General features: G+C 53.3%; 3 pseudogenes across 3 annotated transcripts; all 3 read left to right on the top strand.

Annotated features, from left to right (window-relative positions):
- The first annotated feature begins 2 nt into the window (after nt 1-2).
- On the top strand, nt 3-21,489 carry LOC147650425 (protocadherin gamma-A5 pseudogene; annotated as a pseudogene). The gene is made up of 2 exons (XR_015276802.1): nt 3-1,601; nt 15,280-21,489. The product of XR_015276802.1 is annotated as a protocadherin gamma-A5 pseudogene (transcript).
- Nucleotides 2,092-8,287, top strand: LOC111945984 (protocadherin gamma-A5 pseudogene; annotated as a pseudogene). The gene has a single exon (XR_015276799.1). The product of XR_015276799.1 is annotated as a protocadherin gamma-A5 pseudogene (transcript).
- On the top strand, nt 8,328-13,856 carry LOC111943564 (protocadherin gamma-B2 pseudogene; annotated as a pseudogene). Its single transcript, XR_015276798.1, has one exon. The product of XR_015276798.1 is annotated as a protocadherin gamma-B2 pseudogene (transcript).
- Nucleotides 21,490-22,992: the final 1,503 nt, after the last annotated feature.

Consider the following 22,992-nt stretch of genomic DNA (forward strand, 5'->3'; position numbering starts at 1 on the left):
CGTGCTCTCTGAGGGGTGTTTTCAAATGTGTTTCTGCGTAGTGGCGGAAGTTTTGCATTTTATTCACGGTAACAGATTCAGCTGACAGTCTTTGTTTATGGCTCTCCTTTCGGCTCGTGGCAGCGTTTCTCAGAGTTTCTCTGTGTTTCCTGAGATTGAAGTTTTTGGTTTTGTTGGTGGCACAGTCCTTTCTCTGTGATGGAGTGAATTGAGAAACAGGCAATGCCCCGTTCATGGTAGATGAGGAAGCATTTGGTTCTTCCTTGGTCACAGGTTCGGCTTCAGCCGCGATGTTTTGTCATTCGAACCTGAGCTGTTAAAATTAGAATTTGTTTGCAGTATTGAATGCTGGTTGCTATTCTGTTTATGGAGAATTTCTCATTCTGCATGATGGAATGGTGGAGAAACGAGAAAAGCACTGACAGCGGGTGTTGGCACTTTCATTCTTCCTGATTGCTTTGTTTAGTAAGGTTATGCTTGGAACTCGTGTAGAGCTTTACACAAACCCGTTCGCTAAATTTTGCTTTTCCCGTGTTTGACTTAGAAAGGAAACGAATGTGGAAAGTTCCATATTCGTGAATGAAGTGAAAGTGAATAAAGAGATTGTCACCCATTTTTAGGAGGAATGCAGTAGTGGGAGTGGATGGCTTCTTTTTCTGCATCCTGGCTGGCAGTTCGCTCCGTTTTGCTCTTCCGAATCATTAGTTCGTATACTCATGTGTGTATTGAATGATTTGTGTTTCAGAGATTTTGATTTTTCTATGCTCTTTTCACAAAGGTGTTGTGGGGTTTCAGTAGAACTCGAGGATATCGGGAATATAAAATTTCTGGAATGCTGTTTCCTAGGGTAAACATCTGTGATAGGGAGGGATGACAAATCAGGGAGATCGGCCAGAGAACGGTTTGGGTACTTGAATCAAGGCCATTTGCATATTTATTCGTGGTCAGTTTCAAGAGCACAATGTTCCTGTTGTTCTATTGTTCTGTAATTCCTTACTTGAAAGCATATGATACCAACCTCATTAAGATATAATTATATGGAGAGTTTACTGACGAACTTTAATGCTTACACATTGATTTCAGAAAACAGGAAACCCAGACTGTCTTGGTGAAATACAAATCTGTATAAACAGAGGAAACACTAGCTTTATCATAGGAAGGGATACCAAATATGTGAAGTTCTTATATTTTCCTTGTAAGAAAATGTGCCAAATGTGCGAGTGAGGAAATGGCCACAAGTACAAGCTGCCAGCTGTATGGTGGAGAAGAAAAAGAAGAGAGGGGAGCTCTGTGTGTGAGGCTAGAGGAGAACTCGGTCGTTGCCTTGATTGTCCCATGTCATAGATACACTTGTTTATTTGTCTCTGTTATTCAGTGCTGTAACAGTGAGCTCCCTGATTGCAAGAGGAATGCAATTGCTCTCATCCCGCTTGTGTTAATGAACCTGACTACTGTGATTATTCGGGATGCTGTATCCTCCCGTTTACTCTCTGAGATCCAGTTTTTGAAGATGCTTTTGAACAAAAAGGATAATACTATCAGTAAGGTACAGGGTAAAATATGGAAAATGTGTTTGAATTAACATATAATGTCATTAGTAAGTGCTTCCTTTACCGTGCGGTTCAAGAACGGCGCTCACGGAATATCTGTGCCTTCCTCCCGATCGCGATGCCCTGGAGGGTCAAAGGCGAGATGGGCTGGAGAAAAGCGGAGGCAGGAGATCGGCGCGGGCCGGAAAGCGGCGTGTGGGTGGCGAGTGGTCCCTGTTTGTAGGCAGGCAGGGCGGGCAGCGCTCGGTGTCTGCAGTGCCGGGAGGAGGCTGCGGGCGCCGCTGTTGACCGAGAGGAGCGAGAGGAGGATCGGAGCGCTGCCGGCAGCCCCGCCCGCTGCGGCCAGGCTGGATGGCTGGATCGCTGGATCGGTGGGTGGGCAGCCCGGGCGGCGGTGTGCGATCGTCCTGCCGGTGCGGATCCGTGCGGCGGAGAGGCGGCGGAGGCTGGGGCAGGGCCCGGGAGCGGAGAGGCCGGTGGGAAAGGTCAGCAAGCGCTGGGAGCTGAGCAGCAGCGGCAGCGGGGAGCTAAGTTGGCGGAGATGAGCTGGGCGGGGAGGCGCTGGGGCCGGCGGCAGCGAGCTGTGCTCTGGGCCGTCCTGCTGGCGGCGTGGGAGGCGGCGTGGGGGCAGCTGCGCTACTCGGTGCCCGAGGAGCTGCCCAAGGGCTCGTTCGTGGGCGACGTGGCCAAGGACCTGGGGCTGCAGCTGCCGGAGCTCAGAGACCGCGGCGTTCGCATTATAGAAAGGGGTCGGACGCAGTATTTCGCTGTTCACGGGAAGACGGGACATTTAGTGACGGCGGAGAGGATCGACAGAGAGCAGCTGTGCGAGTGTGTGCAGCAATGCGTGCTGCGCTGTGAGCTGATCGTGGAGGGGGAAATGAAGGTGTATGATATAGAAGTAGAAATCAAGGACATAAACGACAATGCGCCCACCTTCCGAGAGGCAGAAATAGAGCTCAGAATGAGCGAGACAACAGCCCCAGGGTCGCGGTTTCTCCTGCCGGATGCTCATGACCCGGACTTGGGCCAGCATTCCGTGCAGAGCTACGAGCTGAGCGGTGACGAGCACTTCTCGCTGGCCGTGCAGGCAGGCCCCGGCGGCGATCAGCGTCCCGAGCTGGTGCTGGCCAAGGCGCTGGACCGGGAGGAGGTGGCGTTTCACGAGCTGCTGCTGAGGGCGATGGACGGCGGCGATCCGGCACGGACGGGCACGGCTCGGATCCGTGTGACCGTGCTGGATGCGAACGACAACGCGCCCGTGTTCAGCCAGGCGGAGTACACGGTGCGTGTGCCCGAGGACGTGCCCGTGGGCTCTGTCCTCGTCACTGTCACGGCCACGGACGCTGACGAGTCATTGTATGGACACGTGAAATACTCTATTCAGAAAATTACAGAGAAAGCCTCGCAGATTTTCCAACTGGATAGCGACACGGGAGCAATCACCCTATTACAGAGCTTAGACTTCGAGGAAGGCAACGCTTATGTACTGGAGGTGCAGGCACATGATAGCGGAGCTCTTTCAAACACTGCTAAAATAGTGGTTGCCGTGACGGATGTCAATGACAACGCCCCTGAACTCACAGTGTCCTCGTCGCTGAGCGAGATCTCTGAGGACGCGCCATCGGGGACCGTGGTGGCTCTGCTGCACGTGCAGGACCGAGACTCCGGGGCTAACGGCGAGGTTCGCTGCTCTCTTGACAGGGGCCAGCCTTTCCGACTGGAGAAGTCCCATAAGGATTATTACCGTGTGTTGACAGCGAGAGAGCTGGACCGGGAGCAGGTGTCGGAGTACAACGTGACGGTGCGGGCGGCCGACGGCGGGTCGCCGGCGCTGCAGAGCAGCGCGGTGCTGGCGCTGCGGGTGCTGGACGTGAACGACAACGCGCCGGTGTTCGCGGAGGAGCGGTACAGCGCGCGCGTGGTGGAGAACAACGCGGCGGGCGCGCTGGTGCTGACGGTGCGCGCCACGGACGCGGACTGGGGGCAGAACGCGCGCGTGCGGTACCGGCTGGCGGAGGGGCGGGTGCGGGGCGCGGCGCTGTCGTCGTACGTGTCGGTGCAGGCGGAGACGGGCGCGCTGTACGCGCTGCGCTCGTTGGACTACGAGGAGGTGCGCGAGCTGCGGCTGTGGGTGCGTGCGGAGGACGGCGGCGCGCCGGCGCTGAGCAGCAACGTGTCGGTGGTGCTGGTGATCGTGGACGAGAACGACAACGCGCCGCAGGTGCTGTACCCGCCGCCGTCTCGGGCGGCGGGCTCGGTGGGCGCGTGGTCGGGCGTGGAGCTGGCGCCGCGCTGGTCGGAGCCCGGCGCGCTGGTGGCCAAGGTGGTGGCGGTGGACGCGGACGCGGGGCAGAACGCGTGGCTGTCGTACGAGCTGGCCAAGGCGACGGAGCCGGGGCTGTTCCGCGTGGGGCTGCACAGCGGCGAGGTGCGCACGGCGCGCTCGCCGCTGGCCCGCGACGCGGCGCGCCAGAGCCTGGTGGTGCTGGTGAAGGACCACGGGCGGCCGGCGCTGTCGGCCACGGCCACGCTGAGCGTGCTGCTGGCCGAGAGCGTGGCCGAGCTGCTGGCCGAGCTGGGCAGCGCGGCCGAGGCGGCGGCGCCGGGCGAGCCGGCCGGCAGCCTGACGCGCTGGCTCGTGCTGGCCGTGGCCGCCGTGTCGTGCCTCTTCCTCGCCTTCCTGCTGCTGCTGCTGGCGCTGCGCCTGCGCCGCTGGCGCCGCCAGCACCTGCTGCCGGCCCAGAGCGGCGCCTTGCGCGGCGTGCCCGTGTCGCACTTCGTGGGCATCGACGGCGTGCGCGCCTTCCTGCAGTCCTACTCGCACGACGTGTCGCTCACGGCCGACTCGCGCAAGAGCCAGCTGCGCTTCTCGGCCGCCAGCTGCTGCGACACCCTCCCGGCGCGGCCTCTGCCCGACGAGCCCGCGCCGCTGCTCGGGGACGAGGACCCTGCCGCCGCCCTGACCGCGGATCCCGCCGCTCCCTCGGTGAGTTGCTCTGGGCACGTTTTCTCCGACACTCCTGCTTCCTCCTGATGCTCCCGTGTCCTTTTCCCCGCCTTGTTCTCTGCCTTGCCTTGGAGATTTTGCTTTACAGAGAGGTCGAGTTTCTTTCGGTGACGTTCTTACGGCTGGAGCCCGTTGGTGTCGTTCTTTGGACATGGGGTGTGTCGTCAGCCTTGCAGTAAGTGGAGAAGGAAGGAGGGAGAAGGCTGCTGCTGGCAGGCTGTTCGTTAGGTCGTGAGTCTGGGTACTTCTCAGGTTGGAGGTGTTTTCCTCCCAGGTCGCCTGTGCTGTCAAGAATCAGTGTTCTTATTAGTGTTAGATCTTCTGAAGGGATATATGGCGTTATTGAGAAATACAACTTTTTATGAGTCTCATGTGTCTTCACAAGAGGACGTATGCTTGAATAGGCTGAATGTGTCTTGGTCATAATTCTGTGGGGTTTCCTGGGGGGTTCCTCTGCACGTTTTTCTTAGCCTTTATCGTTCTCCATGATCCATAGTGGAGGTAAGCGGGAAAAGTCTTTTTGTCATCCATGCTTTGATCTTTGTCCCCAGCCGGGGATATGGCCGGGCAAGAGGCGTTTCTTGGTGATGTCTGTGTGCCTGTTATGAAGATGAAGGATCCTCTTACAAGTTGTGCCTATTTGAAAAGGCTTTGGGTTTATGTATGTGAGGAGGAAATGCAGGAGGAAATGGCAAGAACTGCTTTATTTCTTTCCTGATTTTGAAGGTCGAACTATGGCAAATGGAGCTGGATGAGCCCTGGCTATAAAATATTTATCATGGCAAGAGAATTGTCTGGATGGGAAGGGAGAGATTTAATTTGCAGCAGGAGATAGAAGGTGGGCATAATTCCCCCTGTGCAGATATTCACTGACTCTGAGTCTCTCTTGGAAGAGTGCTCAGCTTTTCCTTTTAGAGCTATGAAGTCTCTTCCCAGCACTTGAGTGAGCAGGCAAATGTCGCTTCCATAGTGCAGAGGAGGAAAGATGGCTGTGTGAAATTGGTGGTGTGAAGAGAAATGGTGTGGGGAACTGGGCCTCCAGTGTCACGTGTTTTGGTGATGTGTGGGTGAAAGAAGGCCATGGATGATGGGAAGGGTTGGAAATTGGAGTTGTGTGAACTGTGCATGAATGTCTACTGCAAGCCTGAAGGGAATGTTTTCCTCCATTCCCTGTCCAGTTCCTGTCTCCAGAATGAACCAACGCGGGTTTTTTCCTGTGTACATAATAGCGTAGAAGATCTGTGTAGCAGGTGGCTGGAGAACCATGGGAGGTTCTTCCAAAGTATTTGCATCCCATCATAATTGTGTCACTGAAAAGCTTCACTTTGTGCTTATGGAAGATGCCGTATGGGAAGAGCAAGCAATGTCTTCAGTGTCTGTAAACAACGTTATTGATCATCTCCTGTGAATTCCATAACCCAGAAGTGTGTTGTGAGCTCTTCAATCCTGCAGGTGTCAATTTTCTGTCTCAGTCTTCTGATGATCTGAAGATGGTTCTTTCATGTTTAGAGGTGAAAAGAGAGAGACTTTCATAGGCAGGTTTCAGGAACATGTCTCTGTAAGAAATGTTTTTCCTGTCCCTTGGCATGGGTGAGAAGTCATATGTTATCCATGGTAAGTGTCAGTCTATTGGGAACGGCGAAAAGAACGACCCAGACTCTCTTGGGAGTCGAACAGGAGAATTTCTCTCTGGTTTATTACTTCAGATCTTTTTTATAGACAGATACGTGAAAGAACAGAAAAGTAAAGCTCTTATTGGTTTGTAAACTAACACATCACCATCATTGGTCAGTGGGGTACACCACCCCTCAAGGTTCTCTGGCAAGAAAACAAGGAACAGTCAAACAGCACCTGCAAGGCTGCTTTCTATCTCTGAGGATTGTTTTAATTCCTCCTTATGATTTCCCAGGCCACTTGCTCAGGCCAGACTGAGAAAGTTATGCGGCCTGCTATTCCACAGGCACTGTGCTCCTTGCTTCATAGTTAGCATCCATAGGTAAGGAGATCCTGTGTGAGCCACTTTCCTTTTGGTGGGGTCTGTGTAAATTCTGAAGATCTGTGATAAGCATGTGAGCTGTGAAGGGTTAGGGGGGAGTGCTGGGGATGTGGTGTGTGAGGAGGTAGTGGAGGAGACATGGCATGTGTTGTGTTGATGCCCAGGGCTATTGCTGGCCTGATGAAAATGAGTCAGGAGGAGTCTCATGATTTGATCTTGTGTGGTTTTGGCTCAAATGGCACAGTTTGTGTTCCATATTCTGTTGCATCAAGAGTGGTGGTCACTCTTGTTGTGAGGATTGCATGTGCTGCAGAATGGTGATGTTGGCTTTGAGGTGATGCTTGGCAGGCTGGGTCTTTGGCAGAGCTGCTGAAAATTGATGGCCTCTGTAACATTTTATACTTGTTCCAATAATTGTGAGGATCAGAATGATCTCATTGTTGATGCTTGGGATCTAAGAAGCTGTGCGCAAACATTTCTTTCTAATGATGTCTGTATTCAATCTTTGCTTTCATGTTCTGTTTGGAGAGAGAGAAGAAGTCTGTCTATGCAGAAACAGGGCCGGTGCTGGAGTTCACTGTGATATAGTTCCAGAAGAATGAATGAATGGTGTCAAGGTCTGTTTATCCTAGTAGTTAGATGAGGCTGAGAGCTGCGGGTCCAAGGTTTTTCTTTGTCTTCCTATGCAAGGAAATGAATGTCTGGTGTGTGTGTAGTGAACTCCTGCGTGCGGCCTCCTGTGCATTTGTTACATTTGACTTTCCTGTGTTGTGTATGTGGTACAGTTGAGACAATCTGAAATGTAAGGCCCTGATGGATACTCTGCTGGTGTTTTTCCGTTCTTGATGGAGTTGATTAATTTTTTTTGGCTGGTTGTTTGGGTTAGGTTTAGTTGGCTTTGGTTGTTTGATTGCTATTGCTTTTTTTTGTCAAGCAGAAAGGTTGATCCTCAGTATGCCTGGCAATCCTTCAAGCTCCAGACCATGAAATTATCCTGTAGGGAGAGTGTCTGTCATCCATACGTTGAAGCTGTGAATGTAACCATAGAATCACAGAAACACAGAGCTGTAGAATGGTTTGTGTTGAAAAGGATCCTCAAGATCATCTCCTTCCAACTCCTCTGCCATGGGCAGGGACATCTTCCATCAGAGCAGCTTCTTCAGAGCCCCACCCAGCTTGACCTTGGACATGACACTTACGAAATACAACTTCATCAATATTCATTTCCCCAAGATTTTAGTTGAGAAAGAGGCCAAAGAGAAGCTGTTTAAAATGCTGGTTTCATATTTGTGCAAGGTGAGCAGGCCATGCACTAGAAGTAGGTCACTGAGGTGAGGATTAATTCTTCAAATGAAGCCCCCTGTCCTCTGTCCAGTGAAATTCTTTAGGGCCACTCTTGCAGCCTGAGACCTTGGGGAATTCCAGGTGCTCTCAGGGGTGAATTTTAGTGCCTTCACTGTGATCATCTCTGACAGCTCTTTGTGTTCTAATACTTCCTTTTCTTATCTGATAAATTGTTTCGGCTTTTCTCTATGTTTTGTTTTGTTTTGTTTTGTGTTGTTTTACCTAAATTTTCTCCATATGTAGACCATCTTAAAATTCTCAACAACCCATCTCTTTTTAGCAGCCTTTGGCGTGTTGGTATCTGTTTGTCTTCTTCATTGGTAGTGGAAGGCACGAGATATGAGAATCAATTTGTGTTCTGTCACTGTTGGGAGAAATAAATGAAAATATTATTATAGTTGTTTTAATACGCCTTTAATCTCAGTGGAACAGAACACGGGACAAGGACAGGGAGGAGATTCCCTGGAAGCCAATGGTTTTATGAGCCGTTCTCCATTGGATGACTGCTAATCTTTTAGTGTGGTTGTTTATCATTTGTGTGCTTTGGAATCCTTCAGTTCCTTCTCATACCGATGGTGAGCAGAGAAATGTCCCTCCCTTCTGGCTGTGGCTGTAATGCATTATCATCTCCTGATAAATGTGATAAAAGGGAGGAGATGGCCACAAGCAAAAGCTTCCAGTTGCGTGGTGGAGAAGCAAAAGAAGAGAGGGAAGCTGTGAGTGTGAGGCCAGAGAAGAAGTGGGTCATTGCCTTGCTTGTCCCATGTCAGAGATCCCCCAAGGCTGTGCCTGATGGAGTAGGGTGTGCTTTGAGTTGCTTGTGTAGAGCAAGGGAGACCTACAAAGTGTTATTGCCTCTGTTAATTTCTATGTGTTTGTAACTCTTGCATTGCTTGTTGTCATGAGCTGAAGCTCAGCGTGTCTGATCTTCTGTGGAAGGTCTCCTGTGTCCCAATTGTCTGAGTGCAGGTGCAGTTCCCTCCCACACCTGAGATGTTTAGAGGTGTAAAGAGGAAGGGTTTCCTAAGCACATGTGTGCTCAGCCAGGAACACTTTGTCTGTAGTGTAATGATGCAGAATCCTCTCTGCTGCAGTCGTCCAAGTGCAGAGCGGCCACCCAGCCGAGCCAAGACTTTCTGGGACAGAGCAGGGGCCAGTGGGAGAACGTGTGCAGTGTCCCCCACATCATCACACAGAGGAACTTGCTGGGCAATGATCTGGAGGCTGTTAAATGGCTGAGGAAGAGGCTGGAGAGTCGTGGCTGAAGAGTTATAGGCAGTGGCTGAATGTGCAGGTGGAAAGCAGTAACTGGTGCTGTCCCTCAAGTTTCCTTAGTGGGACCAGTCCTGCTGAGTGGCTTCATGGACAATGGGATTGAGTGAACGTTCAGCAAATTTGCAGCTGACAGCAAGTGGAGTTGATGGACGAGAGGGCAGAGATGTCAGCGTGGGACAGGCTGGAGAAGTGGCCCCATGCAAACATCCTGAAGTTGAAGAGGGCCAAGTGGCGGGTCCTGCACGTGGGTTAGGGCAATCCCCAGTTTACACAGAGAGTAGGGGACAGGGAAGAGGTGTGCAGAGAAGTCCTTTGGGTTCTTGGTGGGTGATAGGATGGGAGATGAGCTGCCAGTGGGCACCTGCTGCTGCAATGGTGTCCTGCACTGCATGACAAGTACTCTGCCCAGCAGCAGGTCGGAGCAGGTCCTTCCCCCACTCGCAAATCTTTTTGTGAGACCGTAGAGTGCATGCAGATCTTTGGCCAATATCCCAAGTGGCCATGGTGGAGTGTCGAGAAGGATGACGGAAGCGGTCTGAGGGTTGGAACATGTCAGCTGTGCAGAAGGACTGAAGGAGTTTAGGTGTTGTAGCATGGAGAAAAGATCCCTGTGTGTAGACTTTTGTCAGTGTTCTTTTGGGGTTTTTGCTGTTCCAATTTACAAATAAGCCTATAGGAAATATTGTCAGAGCTCTTTTCACCAGGGCCAGTGGTCATAGGACAGCAGAGAATTGTTTTTAACTAAGAGAAGGGAGGTTTAGATTAGGAGAAATATTTGCACTGTGGTTTGTGAGAAACTGGAAAATACATCCCAGAGAAGTTTTGGATATGGCTCCAGGTTTCAAGACTCTCATGGCAGAGATGTCAGCTCAATGACCTTGAAAGAAAGTTTCTGTAGAAAACTGAAACAATGGTTAGTTCTATGAAGGATTCAGCATTTCTTTGCACTTTCCATTGTCAAGTGCTCGAGTATGGAGATGTAGACAAAACAATCTTAATGAGTGGGAAAGAACTAAAACTATAATTGTGCTATCTTGGCATAGAAATGTCTTACAGTGCTTTATGTTGATCAATATCTCAGATTGAATCATCCCGGGTAATGAAGAACAAACCAGGATATGTGACAATTTGCAAAAATCTCTTGAAGTCTTCCCTATTGAATCATTTATTGCTTCTGTATGAGTGTTGTGATTTTATGAACAGCGGCTGAATTACATTCCTTAATGGTCTGCCATGAATATTTTGTATTACACATTCAATCAAAGCAATTATTTTGCGACTCAAAAGGATGGCCTAAGATCATATCTTGGATAGAACGGGCTTGGAGTGGAAACAACTTGAATGAATAAGAAACAAAAGGGTAAATGTTATTCTTCTATCACAGCATAGGGGTTTCTTACATTGTATTAGACTGATCTATATCCCATATTACTTCATCCCAGGTCATGAAGGACAATTCCAGATATGGGAGAATAGTGCAGAAAAACTCTTGAAGTATTCCCTATATTATCGTTTATTGCTACTATAAATGTGTCACGATTTTATTAAGGGCAGCTGAATTATTTTATTTCTATCTCCTACATGAATATTTGTTTCTGAGTATTCAATGAAAGCAATTGTTTTGCGAGTGAAAAGAATGGCCTAAGGTGACATGGTGGATGGAATGGGGTTGTAGTGGACTGGAGCAGGAGCTTGTGTGCTTGGTGTTTGCAGCGGAGGAGCGAGGCCGGAGGCGGTGCAGGCGCTGAGGCCCGGCCCAAGGCGGGCCCCGTTGAGCGCGGCCATCGGGCGGCTGCAGTGGCGCGGCGGCGCCTCCGGGTGTCGCTGTTGGCCGCCGCCTCCCGGCGCTGGAGCCGCCGCCGCCGCCGCCGCAGCGTCCTGCCCCCGCAGGCTGCTCGCTCGGCCGGCGCCGGCCAGAGCGGCAGCGGCAGCGGCAGCAGCAGCGGCGAGAGGCGGCTTTGGTGCGGCTTTGGTGTGTCGCTTGTCGGGGAGCTGCGACGTGGTTGTGGGGCCGAGCGGGCCGGCTTTGTTGCGGCGGCCCGTGCGCTGTGTGGCGAGAGCGGCTGGAAGGGAGGCAGGGCAGCGGCAGGAGGCAGGAGCTTGGCGAGCGGCGGCGGCGGCGGCGGCGGCGGGCGAGAATGGCGGTGAGGCGGCGGCAGAGGCGCGGGCCGGGCGGCGGGCGAGCGCTGCTGGCCGCGGTGCTGCTGTGCGTGGGGTGGCGGGCGGCGGCCGAGCGGCTCCGCTACGCCATCCCCGAGGAGCTGGGCAGAGGCTCGCTCGTGGGGCCGCTGGCGCGGGACCTGGGGCTCAGCGCGGACGAGCTGCCGGCGCGCAAGCTGCGGCTGAGCGACGAGAAGCAATACTTCACGGTGAATGAGGAGAACGGCAACCTGTACGTGAACGAGAGGCTGGACCGGGAGGAGATGTGCGGCGAGTCGGCGTCCTGCTCTGTCAGCTTCGAGGCGCTGGTTCACAACCCTCTGAACGTTTTCCATGTGGAGGTGTCCATCGAGGACGTGAATGACAACTCCCCGGTCTTCAGGAAGGATGTTCTGGACCTCGAGATCGGTGAATGGACTCCTCCAGGTGCTCGTTTTCCTCTGGAGACTGCACGAGACGCTGACGTAGGAAGCAACTCGCAGATGACTTACCATCTATCCAGCAACCCGTCATTCCATTTGGCTTTAAATGGGAACCCCGGTGGAAGTCAGCAGCCAGAATTAGTGCTAGAGAGCGCGTTGGATCGGGAGAAGCAGAGTTCCTTTGAATTAGTTCTCATGGCAGTGGATGGTGGGGATCCCGCGAGATCTGGGACTGTCCAGGTTCGCATCAATGTGACAGATGCCAATGACAACCCGCCCGTGTTCAGCAAAAGAGTCTACGAGGAGAGAGTGGCAGAGAATCTGCCTTTGGGGTCGTTGGTGCTGCAGGTGGTGGCCACGGATGCAGACGCAGGCTCCAACGGGCGAGTGTCCTATTCCTTTGGAAACGTCCCCGAAGACGTCCCCTTGTTGTTCACTGTCGACAGCAACAAAGGGGAGGTCAGGACGGCGGGTCTACTCGACTTTGAGGACAAGAGTAAATACGTCTTCAGCCTGGAGGCGAGAGACGGTGGCGGGCTCAGCTCTCACTGCGAAATACACATCGAAATTACAGACGAGAATGACAACGCGCCCGAGATCACCATTCTATCCCTGTCCAGTCCCGTGCCCGAAGACGCGCCGCTCGGAACCGTGGTGGCCGTGCTGAAAGTGCGGGACAGAGACTCCGGGGAGAACGGCCAGGTGTCGTTGGAGCTGTCGGGGGAGGCGGGGCTGTCGATGGTGGCGTCGTCGGGCGGCTCGTATAAGGTGGTGACGGCGAGCGCGCTGGACCGCGAGCAGGCGTCGGAGCAGCGCGTGACGGTGGTGGCCCGGGACCGGGGCAGGCCGTCGCTGTGGAGCAGCAGGGAGCTGGTGCTGGAGGTGTCGGACGTGAACGACAACGCGCCGGTGTTCGAGGAGGCGGCGTACAGCGCGTACGTGGCGGAGAACAACGCGGCGGGCGCGCTGGTGCTGCGCGTGCAGGCGCGGGACGCGGACGCGGGCGCCAACGGGCGCGTGAGCTACTGGCTGGCGGGCGGCAGCGCGGGCGCGGCGGGCGCGGCGCCGCTCGTGTCGGTGGAGGCGCGGAGCGGCGCGCTGTACGCGCAGCGCTCCTTCGACTACGAGCAGTGCCGCGAGTTCGCGGTGGCCGTGCGGGCGCAGGACGGCGGCGCGCCGGCGCGCAGCTCCACGGCCACGGTGCGCGTCTTCGTGCTGGACAGCAACGACAACGCGCCGCGGGTGCTCTGGCCGGCGCCGGCGGCAGGGGCCACGGCGGCAGCGGGAGAGGCGGCGGCGGGAGGGGCGTCGTCTCCGTTCGAGGTGGTGCCGCGCTCGGCCGAGGCCGGCTACCTGGTGGCCAAGGTGGTGGCGGTGGACGCGGACGCGGGGCGCAACGCGTGGCTGTCGTACGAGCTGGTGCAGGCGTCGGAGCCGGCGCTGTTCCGCGTGGGGCTGCACAGCGGCGAGGTGCGCACGGCGCGCGCCGTGTCCGAGCGGGACGCGGCCAAGCAGCGTGTGGTGGCCGTGGTGAAGGACCACGGGCAGCCGGCGCTGTCGGCCACGGCCACGCTGCACGTGGTGCTGGCCGAGAGCTTGCAGGAGGCGCTGCCGGAGCTGAGCGAGCGGCCGGCGGGCGCCGAGGCTGCGGCGGCGGCGGCGGCCGAGCTGCAGTTCTACCTGGTGCTGGCGCTGGCGCTGCTGTCGGCGCTCTTGGTGCTGAGCGTGGCGCTGGCCGTGGTGGCGCGGCTGCGCCGGGCCGGGCCGCCCGCCGTGCTGCGCTGCCTGGGCGCGCAGCGCTTCTCGCTGGCCGGCGCCGCCTTCCCGGCCGACTTCTGCGAGGGCACCTTGCCCTACTCCTACAACCTGTGCGTGCCGCCGCCGGCCCGCGCCGTGCCCGAGGCCGCTTGGCCGCCGCCGCCGCCGGTGCCGGCGGTGCCCGTCCTGTCGGCGGAGGAGCTTCTGGGCGGCGATTCCTGCGAGAAGCCGAGCCCGAGCAGTCACGTCGTCGTGGGAGAGCCGCCCGCCGATGCTGCTGCACTGCAGGTGTGTAAAGCGTGAGATCTTTCTGTTTTTAAAACTTTCTGAGACGTCGTCCTTGCTCCCCGGGTATTCTCTGCGTGCTGTCTGAGGAGACTCGTCATTTGTGTTTCTACGTAGTGGCGGAAGTTTTTCATTGTATTCTTGGTAACAGATTCAGCTGACAGGCTCTGTTTATGGCTCTCCTTTCGGCTCGTGGCAGCGTTTCTCAGTGTTTTTCTGTGTTTCCCGGAGTCGTGTTTTTGTGAGTTGCACAGTCCTGTCTCTGTGATGGAGTGAATTAAGGAACGGGCAATGCCCCGTTCATGGTAGAGCAGGAAGCACTTGGTTCTTCCTTGGTCACAGGTTCAGCTTCAGCCGCGAGGTTTTGTGTTTAGCACTTGAGCTCTGTCAATTAGTATGTGATCTTAGAATTGAATCAGATTGATGTTCTGTGGAAGGAGAACGGCTGATTCTACATTCTGGTGTAGAGGAAAAAAGAGAAACGTCCTGACATGGGTTGTTGGAGCTTTTATCCTTCCTGTCTACATTGTTCAGTCAGGATATGCTTGGAACTCGTGTAGAGCTTTAAACAGACCTGCTCGTTAAACTTTGTTCTGCCCCTGTTCGATTTAGAAGGCAACGAATGTGCAAAGTTCTATTCTGCATTCTGAGTGCAAAAAGAGTTTGTTGCCCTTTTCTGGGGGGATTGCGCTAGTGGGACTGGATGGCTTCTTTTTTTGCTTCCTGTCTGGCAGTTCGCTGTGTTTTGGTCTTCGTGATCTTTATATTATGCTCTGGTGAGAGGGTTGAATGATTTCTGTTTCAGAGAATTTGATTTTTTTTTTTTTAAAGAAAGTGAGGGATATAGTAGAACTCGGAAATATCGAGATCAAAATTCTGCAGTTCTGTTGACTAAGAGAGATCTGAGATGCGAAGGGATCTCAGGAAGACGACTGTTTAAGCAGTTGAATCATTCTCATTTGCATATTGATTAGTGGTCAGCACAGTTTGAAGGTCACAATTGTACTTTTTTGCTATGGTTCTATAATTCCTTTCTTGGAAACACTTCGTATCAGCGTCATTAAGAAATACATAGATGATAGTTTACCAAGGAGTTTGAATGATTTACACATTGACTTCAGAATAAAAGACACCTACAATTAATTGATTAAATGTGAGTCTCTACACATTAGTTTTATCTTTGTGAGGGATAAAAAATATTTGATGTCCTGAAAGTTTCCTTTAAAGTTTTACCTCCATCTTTATTTGTCCTGTAATAATTTGTCCAGTTCTTCGTGCCTGTAACAATTAGGTCCCTGATTTAAAGAAGCATGCAATTGCTCTCGTTCTCTCGTCCCGCTTGTGTTAATGAACCTGACTACTGTGATTTTTCGAGATATAGAAACCTCTCGTTTTGAGCAAAAAGCATAAGGCTAACCATAAACTGCAGGATAAAATAAGAAAAATGTATTTTAATATACATTTAATGACAATATTCAGTGCTTCGATTCCCGTGCGGTTCAAGAACCGCGCTCACGGAATATCTCTGCCTTCCTCCCGATCGCGATGCCCTGGAGGGTCAAAGGCGAGATGGGCTGGAGAAAAGCGGAGGCAGGAGATCGGCGCGGGCCGGAAAGCGGCGTGTGGGTGGCGAGTGGTCCCTGTTTGTAGGCAAGCAGGACGGGCAGCGCTCGGTGTCTGCAGTGCCGGGAGGAGGCTGCGGGCGCCGCTGTTGACCGAGAGGAGCGAGAGGAGGATCGGAGCGCTGCCGGCAGCCCCGCCCGCTGCGGCCAGGCTGGATGGCTGGATCGCTGGATCGGTGGGTGGGCAGCCCGGGCGGCGGTGTGCGATCGTCCTGCCGGTGCGGATCCGTGCGGCGGAGAGGCGGCGGAGGCTGGGGCAGGGCCCGGGAGCGGAGAGGCCGGTGGGAAAGGTCAGCAAGCGCTGGGAGCTGAGCAGCAGCGGCAGCGGGGAGCTAAGTTGGCGGAGATGAGCTGGGCGGGGAGGCGCTGGGGCCGGCGGCAGCGAGCTGTGCTCTGGGCCGTCCTACTGGCGGCGTGGGAGGCGGCGTGGGGGCAGCTGCGCTACTCGGTGCCCGAGGAGCTGCCCAAGGGCTCGTTCGTGGGCGACGTGGCCAAGGACCTGGGGCTGCAGCTGCCCGAGCTCAGAGATCGCGGTGTCCGCGTTGTATCGGAAGGTCGGACGCAGTATTTTATTCTGCACGGGAAGACGGGACATTTAGTGACGGCGGAGAGGATCGACAGAGAGCAGCTGTGCGAGAGTGTGCAGCAATGCGTGCTGCGCTGTGAGCTGATCGTGGAGGGGGAAATGAAATTTTTTGAAATCGAAGTAGAGATCACGGATATTAATGACAACCCCCCCATCTTCAAGGATATAGACCTGGAAGAGAGAATGAGCGAGACGACAGCTCCGGGGTCGAGATTTCCTCTGGCCGAGGCTCATGACCCAGATTCGGGCCGGAATTCCCTGCGGAGCTACGAGCTGAGCGGTGACGAGCACTTCTCGCTGGCCGTGCAGGCGGGCCCCGGCGGCGATCAGCGTCCCGAGCTGGTGCTGGCCAAGGCGCTGGACCGGGAGGAGGTGGCGTTTCACGAGCTGCTGCTGAGGGCGATGGACGGCGGCGATCCGGCACGGACGGGCACGGCTCGGATCCGTGTGACCGTGCTGGATGCGAACGACAACGCGCCCGTGTTCAGCCAGGCGGAGTACACGGTGCGTGTGCCCGAGGACGTGCCCGTGGGCTCTGTCCTCGTCACTGTCACGGCCACGGACGCCGACGAGGGGCTGTACGGACAGGTGAAATACTCGTTAAAGAAAATCACAGAGAAAGCCTTTAAGATTTTCCAGCTGGATTCGGAGAGGGGTGCGATCACTCTGTTACAGAGCCTGGACTTCGAGGAAGGCAGCTCTTATGAATTGGAAGTGCAGGCACGGGATGGCGGAGGCCTTTTCGACACTGCCAAAATCGCGATCACCGTCACAGACATAAACGATAACGCACCTGTGATTTCCGTGCGGTCATCGCTCAGTGAGATTTCTGAGGATGCACCATCGGGTACCGTGGTGGCTCTGCTGCACGTGCAGGACCGGGACTCCGGGGCTAACGGCGAAGTGCGCTGCTCCCTAGATGGGGACGTCCCGTTCCGACTGCAGAGCTCCCACGGCAGCTACTACAGCGTGGTGACAGCGAGAGAGCTGGACCGGGAGCAGGTGTCGGAGTACAACGTGACGGTGCGGGCGGCCGACGGCGGGTCGCCGGCGCTGCAGAGCAGCGCGGTGCTGGCGCTGCGGGTGCTGGACGTGAACGACAACGCGCCGGTGTTCGCGGAGGAGCGGTACAGCGCGCGCGTGGTGGAGAACAACGCGGCGGGCGCGCTGGTGCTGTCGGTGCGCGCCACGGACGCGGACTGGGGGCAGAACGCGCGCGTGCGGTACCGGCTGGCGGAGGGGCGGGTGCGGGGCGCGGCGCTGTCGTCGTACGTGTCGGTGCAGGCGGAGACGGGCGCGCTGTACGCGCTGCGCTCGTTGGACTACGAGGAGGTGCGCGAGCTGCGGCTGTGGGTGCGTGCGGAGGACGGCGGCGCGCCGGCGCTGAGCAGCAACGTGTCGGTGGTGCTGGTGATCGTGGACGAGAACGACAACGCGCCGCAGGTGCTGTACCCGCCGCCGTCTCGGGCGGCGGGCTCGGTGGGCGCGTGGTCGGGCGTGGAGCTGGCGCCGCGCTGGTCGGAGCCCGGCGCGCTGGTGGCCAAGGTGGTGGCGGTGGACGCGGACGCGGGGCAGAACGCGTGGCTGTCGTACGAGCTGGCCAAGGCGACGGAGCCGGGGCTGTTCCGCGTGGGGCTGCACAGCGGCGAGGTGCGCACGGCGCGCTCGCCGCTGGCCCGCGACGCGGCGCGCCAGAGCCTGGTGGTGCTGGTGAAGGACCACGGGCGGCCGGCGCTGTCGGCCACGGCCACGCTGAGCGTGCTGCTGGCCGAGAGCGTGGCCGAGCTGCTGGCCGAGCTGGGCAGCGCGGCCGAGGCGGCGGCGCCGGGCGAGCCGGCCGGCAGCCTGACGCGCTGGCTCGTGCTGGCCGTGGCCGCCGTGTCGTGCCTCTTCCTCGCCTTCCTGCTGCTGCTGCTGGCGCTGCGCCTGCGCCGCTGGCGCCGCCAGCACCTGCTGCCGGCCCAGAGCGGCGCCTTGCGCGGCGTGCCCGTGTCGCACTTCGTGGGCATCGACGGCGTGCGCGCCTTCCTGCAGTCCTACTCGCACGACGTGTCGCTCACGGCCGACTCGCGCAAGAGCCAGCTGCGCTTCTCGGCCGCCAGCTGCTGCGACACCCTCCCGGCGCGGCCTCTGCCCGACGAGCCCGCGCCGCTGCTCGGGGACGAGGACCCTGCCGCCGCCCTGACCGCGGATCCCGCCGCTCCCTCGGTGAGTTGCTCTGGGCACGTTTTCTCCGACACTCCTGCTTCCTCCTGATGCTCCCGTGTCTTTTTCCCCGCCCTGTTCTCTGCCTTGCCTTGGAGATTTTGCTTTACAGCGAGGTCGAGTTTCCCTCGGTGACGTTCTTATGGCTGGAGCCCGTTGGTGTCGTTCTTTGGACATGGGGTGTGTCGTCAGCCTTGCAGTTAGTGGAGAAGGAAGGAGGGAGAAGGCTGCTGCTGGCAGGCTGTTCGTTAGGTCGTGAGTCTGGGTACTTCTCAGGTTCCAGGTATTTATTCCCCCCATGTCACTTGTGCTGTGTAGAATGAGTGTTGCTGTTAGAGTTGGGTTTTCTGCAGGGATATATGGCTTTATTGAGAAATATAACTTTTTCTGAGGCTCATGTGTCTTCCCATCAGCACCTGTGCTTGGATAGGCTGAATGTGTCTAGATGGACATGCTGTTGGCTTTGCGTGGAAATTCTCTGCACGTTGTTCTCAGCCTTTATCGTTCTCCATGATTCATAGTGGAGGTCAGCAGGAAAAGTCTTTGCATCATCCATGCATTGATCTTTGTTCCCAGCAGAGAACTGGGCTCGGCAAGAAGTGTTCCTTGATGATGTCTGTGTGCCTGTTATGAAGAAGAAGGATCCTTTTTGAAGTTGTGGCTCTTTGAAAAGGTTGTGGGTGTATGTGTGTGGAGGAGGAAATGCAGGAGGAAATGGCAGCACTACTTTGTTTCTTTCTTGTTCCTGAAGGTACATCTCTTTCAAATGGAGCTGGATGAGCTTTGCCTATAAAATATTTGTCATGTCAAGAGAATTGTCTGGATGGGAAAAGGGAGATTCAATTTGCAGCAGGAGATAGAAGGTGTGCATAATTCCCCCTGTGCAGATATTCACTGAGTCCGTCTCTCTTGGAAGATTACTCAGCTTTTCCTTCTAGAGCTATGAAGTCTCTTCCCAGCACTTGAGTGAGCAGGCAAATGTCACTTCCATAGTGCAGAGGTGGAAAGATGGCTGTGTGAAATTGGTGGTGTGAAGAGAAATGGTGTGGGGAACTGGGCCTCCAGTGTCACGTGTTTTGAAGATGTGTGGGTGAAAGAAGGCCATGAATGATGGGGAGGGTTGGAAATTGGTGTTGTGTGTGCTGTGCATGAATGTCTGCTGCAAGCCTGAAGGGAATGTTTTCCTCCATTCCCTGTCCAGTTCCTGTCTCCAGAATGAACCAACGTGGGGTTTTTCCTGTGTACATAATAGTCTAGAAGAACTGTGTAGCAGGTGGCTGGAGAACCCTGGGAGGTTCTTCCAAAGTATTTGCATCCCATCATAATTGTGTCACTGAAAAGCTTCACTTTGTTCTTATGGAAGATGCCGTATGGGAAGAGCAAGCAATGTCTTCAGTGCCTGTAAACAACGTTATTGATCATCTCCTGAGAGTTCTATAACCCAGAAGAGTGTTGTGAGCTCTTCAATCCTGCAGGTGTCAACTTTCTGTCTCACTCTTCTGATGATCTGAAGATGGATCTTTCATGTTTAGAGGTGAAAAGAGAGAGACTTTCATAGGCAGGTTTCTGGAACATGTCTCTGTTGGAAATGCTGTTTCTTGTCTTGGGTGAGAAGTCAAATATTATCCATGATCAGGACTTCCTGTGTGAGCAACTTTCCTTTTGGTGGAGTCAGTGTAAATTCTGAAGATCTGTGATAAGCATGTGAGCTGTGAGGGTTAGGGGGGACTGCTGGGGATGTGGTGTGTGAGGAGGTAGTGGAGGAGACATGGCATGTGTTGTGTGGATTTCCAGGGCTATTGCTGGCCTGATGAAAATGAGTCAGGAGGAATCTCATGATTTGATCTTGTGTGGTTTGGACTCAAATGGCCCAGTTTGTGTTCCATATTCTGTTGCATCAAGAGTGGTGGTCACTCTTGTTGTGAGGAGTGCATGTGCTGCAGAATGGTGATGTTGGCTTTGAGGTGATGCTTGGCTGGCTGGGTCTTTGGCAGAGCTGCTGGAAATTGATGGCCTCTGTAACATTTTATACTTGTTCCAATAATTGTGAGGAGTGGAATGATCTCATTGTTGATGCTTGGGATCTCAGAAGATGTGCGAACAAAGTTTTCAATTTGTTCCAATAATTGGGAGGAACTGCATAACCTCAGTTTTGATGCTTGGTGTTTGAGAAGCTGTGCACACAAATTATCTTCTAATGATGTCTGTATTCTATCTTTGCTTTCATGTTCTCTTTTGGCAGAGAGAAGAAGTCTGTCTATGCAGAGACAGGGCCAGTGCTGGAGTTCACTGTGATATAGTTGCAAATGAATGAATGAATGGTGTCAAGGTCTGTTTGTCCTAGGAGCATGATGAGGCCCAGAGCTGTGGTTCCAAGGTTTTTCATTCTCTTCCTATTCAAGGAAATGAGTGTCTGGTGTCTGTAGTGATCTCCTGTGTGAGGCCTCGTGTGCATTAGTTACAATCAAGTTTCCTGTGTTGTGTATGTGGTACAGTTGAGACAATCTGAAATGTGAGGCCATGATGGATACTCTGCTGGTGTTTTTCCATTCTTGGCTAGCTTGATTAACTTTTTTTGCATGATTGGTTTTGGTTGGCATGGGTTCAATTTGGTTTGGTCATTTTTTTTCTTCTTATTGCTTTTTTTTTTGTTAAGGAATAAATTTGATCCTCATTGTGCCTGGCAATCCTTCAAGCTCCAGACAATAAAATTATCCTGTAGGGAGAGTGTCTGTCATCCATATCTTGAACCTGTGAAGGTAATCACAGAATCACAGAACCACAGAGCTGTAGAATGGATTGTGTTGAAAAGGACCCTCAAGATAATCTCCTTCCAACTCCTCTGCCATGGGCAGGGACATCTTCCAGCAGAGCAGCTTCTTCAGATCCCCACCCAGCTGGACAATGAATATTACATTTATGAAATACAACTTCAAAAATATTCATTTCCCCAGGGTTTAACTTGAGGAAGAGGCTGAAAAGAAACTGTTTAAAATGCTGGTTTCATATTTATGCAAGGTGAGCAGGCCATGCAGTAGAAGATGTTCACTGAGATGAGGATTAATCCTTCAAATTAAGCCCCCTATTCTCTGTCCAGTGAAATTCTTTCGGGCCACATTTTCAGCTTGAGACCTTGGGGAATTCCAGGTGCTCTCAGGGATGAATTTTAAGGCCTGAAATAAAGGCCTTAATGGCTTCACTGTGATCATCTCTGACAACTTGTTGTTTTCCAATAATTCCTAGCCTTAGACAATTAAAGCTTTGGGTTTTTCTGTATGTTTTGATATGTGTTGTTTTTCCTTGATTTACCTTGTATGAGGGCCTACTTAAAATTATCAATAACCCATCACTTTTTACTGACCTATGGTGTGTTAGTATATTTTTCTCTTGTTCACTGGGAGTGGAAGGCAGGAGATATGAGAGTGATTTTGTGTTCTGTTACTGTTGGGAGAAATAGATGCAATAAATATGACTTTAGTGGGCCTTGCATCTGTGTGGAAGAGAACATGTGATAAGGACAGGAGGAGATTCCCTGGAAGCCAATGGTTTGATGAGCCATTCTCCATTGGATGACCGCTAATCTTTTAGTGTGGTTGTTTATCATTTGTGTGCTTTGAATCCTTCAGTTCCTTCTCATACCGGTGGTGAGCAGAGAAATGTCCCTCCCTTCTGGCTGTGGCTGTAGTGCATTATCATCTCCTGATAAATGTGATAAAAGGGAGGAGATGGCCACAAGCAAAAGCTTCCAGTTGCATGGCAGAGAAGTAAAAGAATTGAGGGGAGCTGTGAGTGTGAGGCCAGAGAAGAAGTGGGTCATTGCCTTGCTTGTCCCATGTCAGAGATCCCCCAAGGCTGTGCCTGATGGAGTAGGGTGTGCTTTGAGTTGCTTGTGTAGAGCAAGGGAGACCTACAAAGTGTTATTGCCTCTGTTAATTTCTATGTGTTTGTAACTCTTGCATTGCTTGTTGTCATGAGCTGAAGCTCAGCGTGTCTGATCTTCTGTGGAAGGTCTCCTGTGTCCCAATTGTCTGAGTGCAGGTGCAGTTCCCTCCCACACCTGAGATGTTTAGAGGTGTAAAGAGGAAGGGTTCTATAAGTACTCTTTTTCCCAGGTCAGTGGTCATATGGCAGCAGACAAGTGTTTTTAAATAAGAGAAGGGAGGATTTGATGAGGGGTAATGTTTACAATGTGGATTTTGATAAAATGGAAACTATTGCCATGAAATATTTTGTATATGCCTCCAATCCTCAAGCCTTGTGGAAAATGTTCCTGCTCATGGCAGAGGTGTGGATTATATTACCTTGAAGGAAAAGTTTAAGTTAGAAACTAGAAACAGGTTTTGATTCTATGAAGGACTCAGCGTTGCTTTGCGCTTTTCAATGTCAGGCGCTCAGATTTGGAGATGCAGATTAAACAACTTTAATGAGTGAGAAATGCAAGAATTAATGTTATTCTGCTATCATTGCATTGGGGTGGCTTACATTATTTTAATCTGATCTGTACCACAGATTAATTCATCCCAGGTCATGAACGGACAATTCAAGATATGAGACAATGCTGCAGTAAACTCTTGAAGTCTTCTCTGTATTATTATTTATTACTGCTGTAGATGCGCCGTGATTTTATTAAGGGCAGCTGAATTTCGGTATTTAGTGATGAGCTATGAATATTTGATACTGAGTGTTCAATCAAAACAGTTCTTTTGTGACTCAAAAGGATGGCTACAGATCACATCTGGGATAGAATGGCGTTGGAGTGGAAACAACTTGAATGAATAA

This window comes from Cyanistes caeruleus, chromosome 15, assembly GCF_971803275.1.
Source record: "Cyanistes caeruleus chromosome 15, bCyaCae1.hap1.1, whole genome shotgun sequence".
NCBI lineage: Eukaryota > Metazoa > Chordata > Aves > Passeriformes > Paridae > Cyanistes > Cyanistes caeruleus.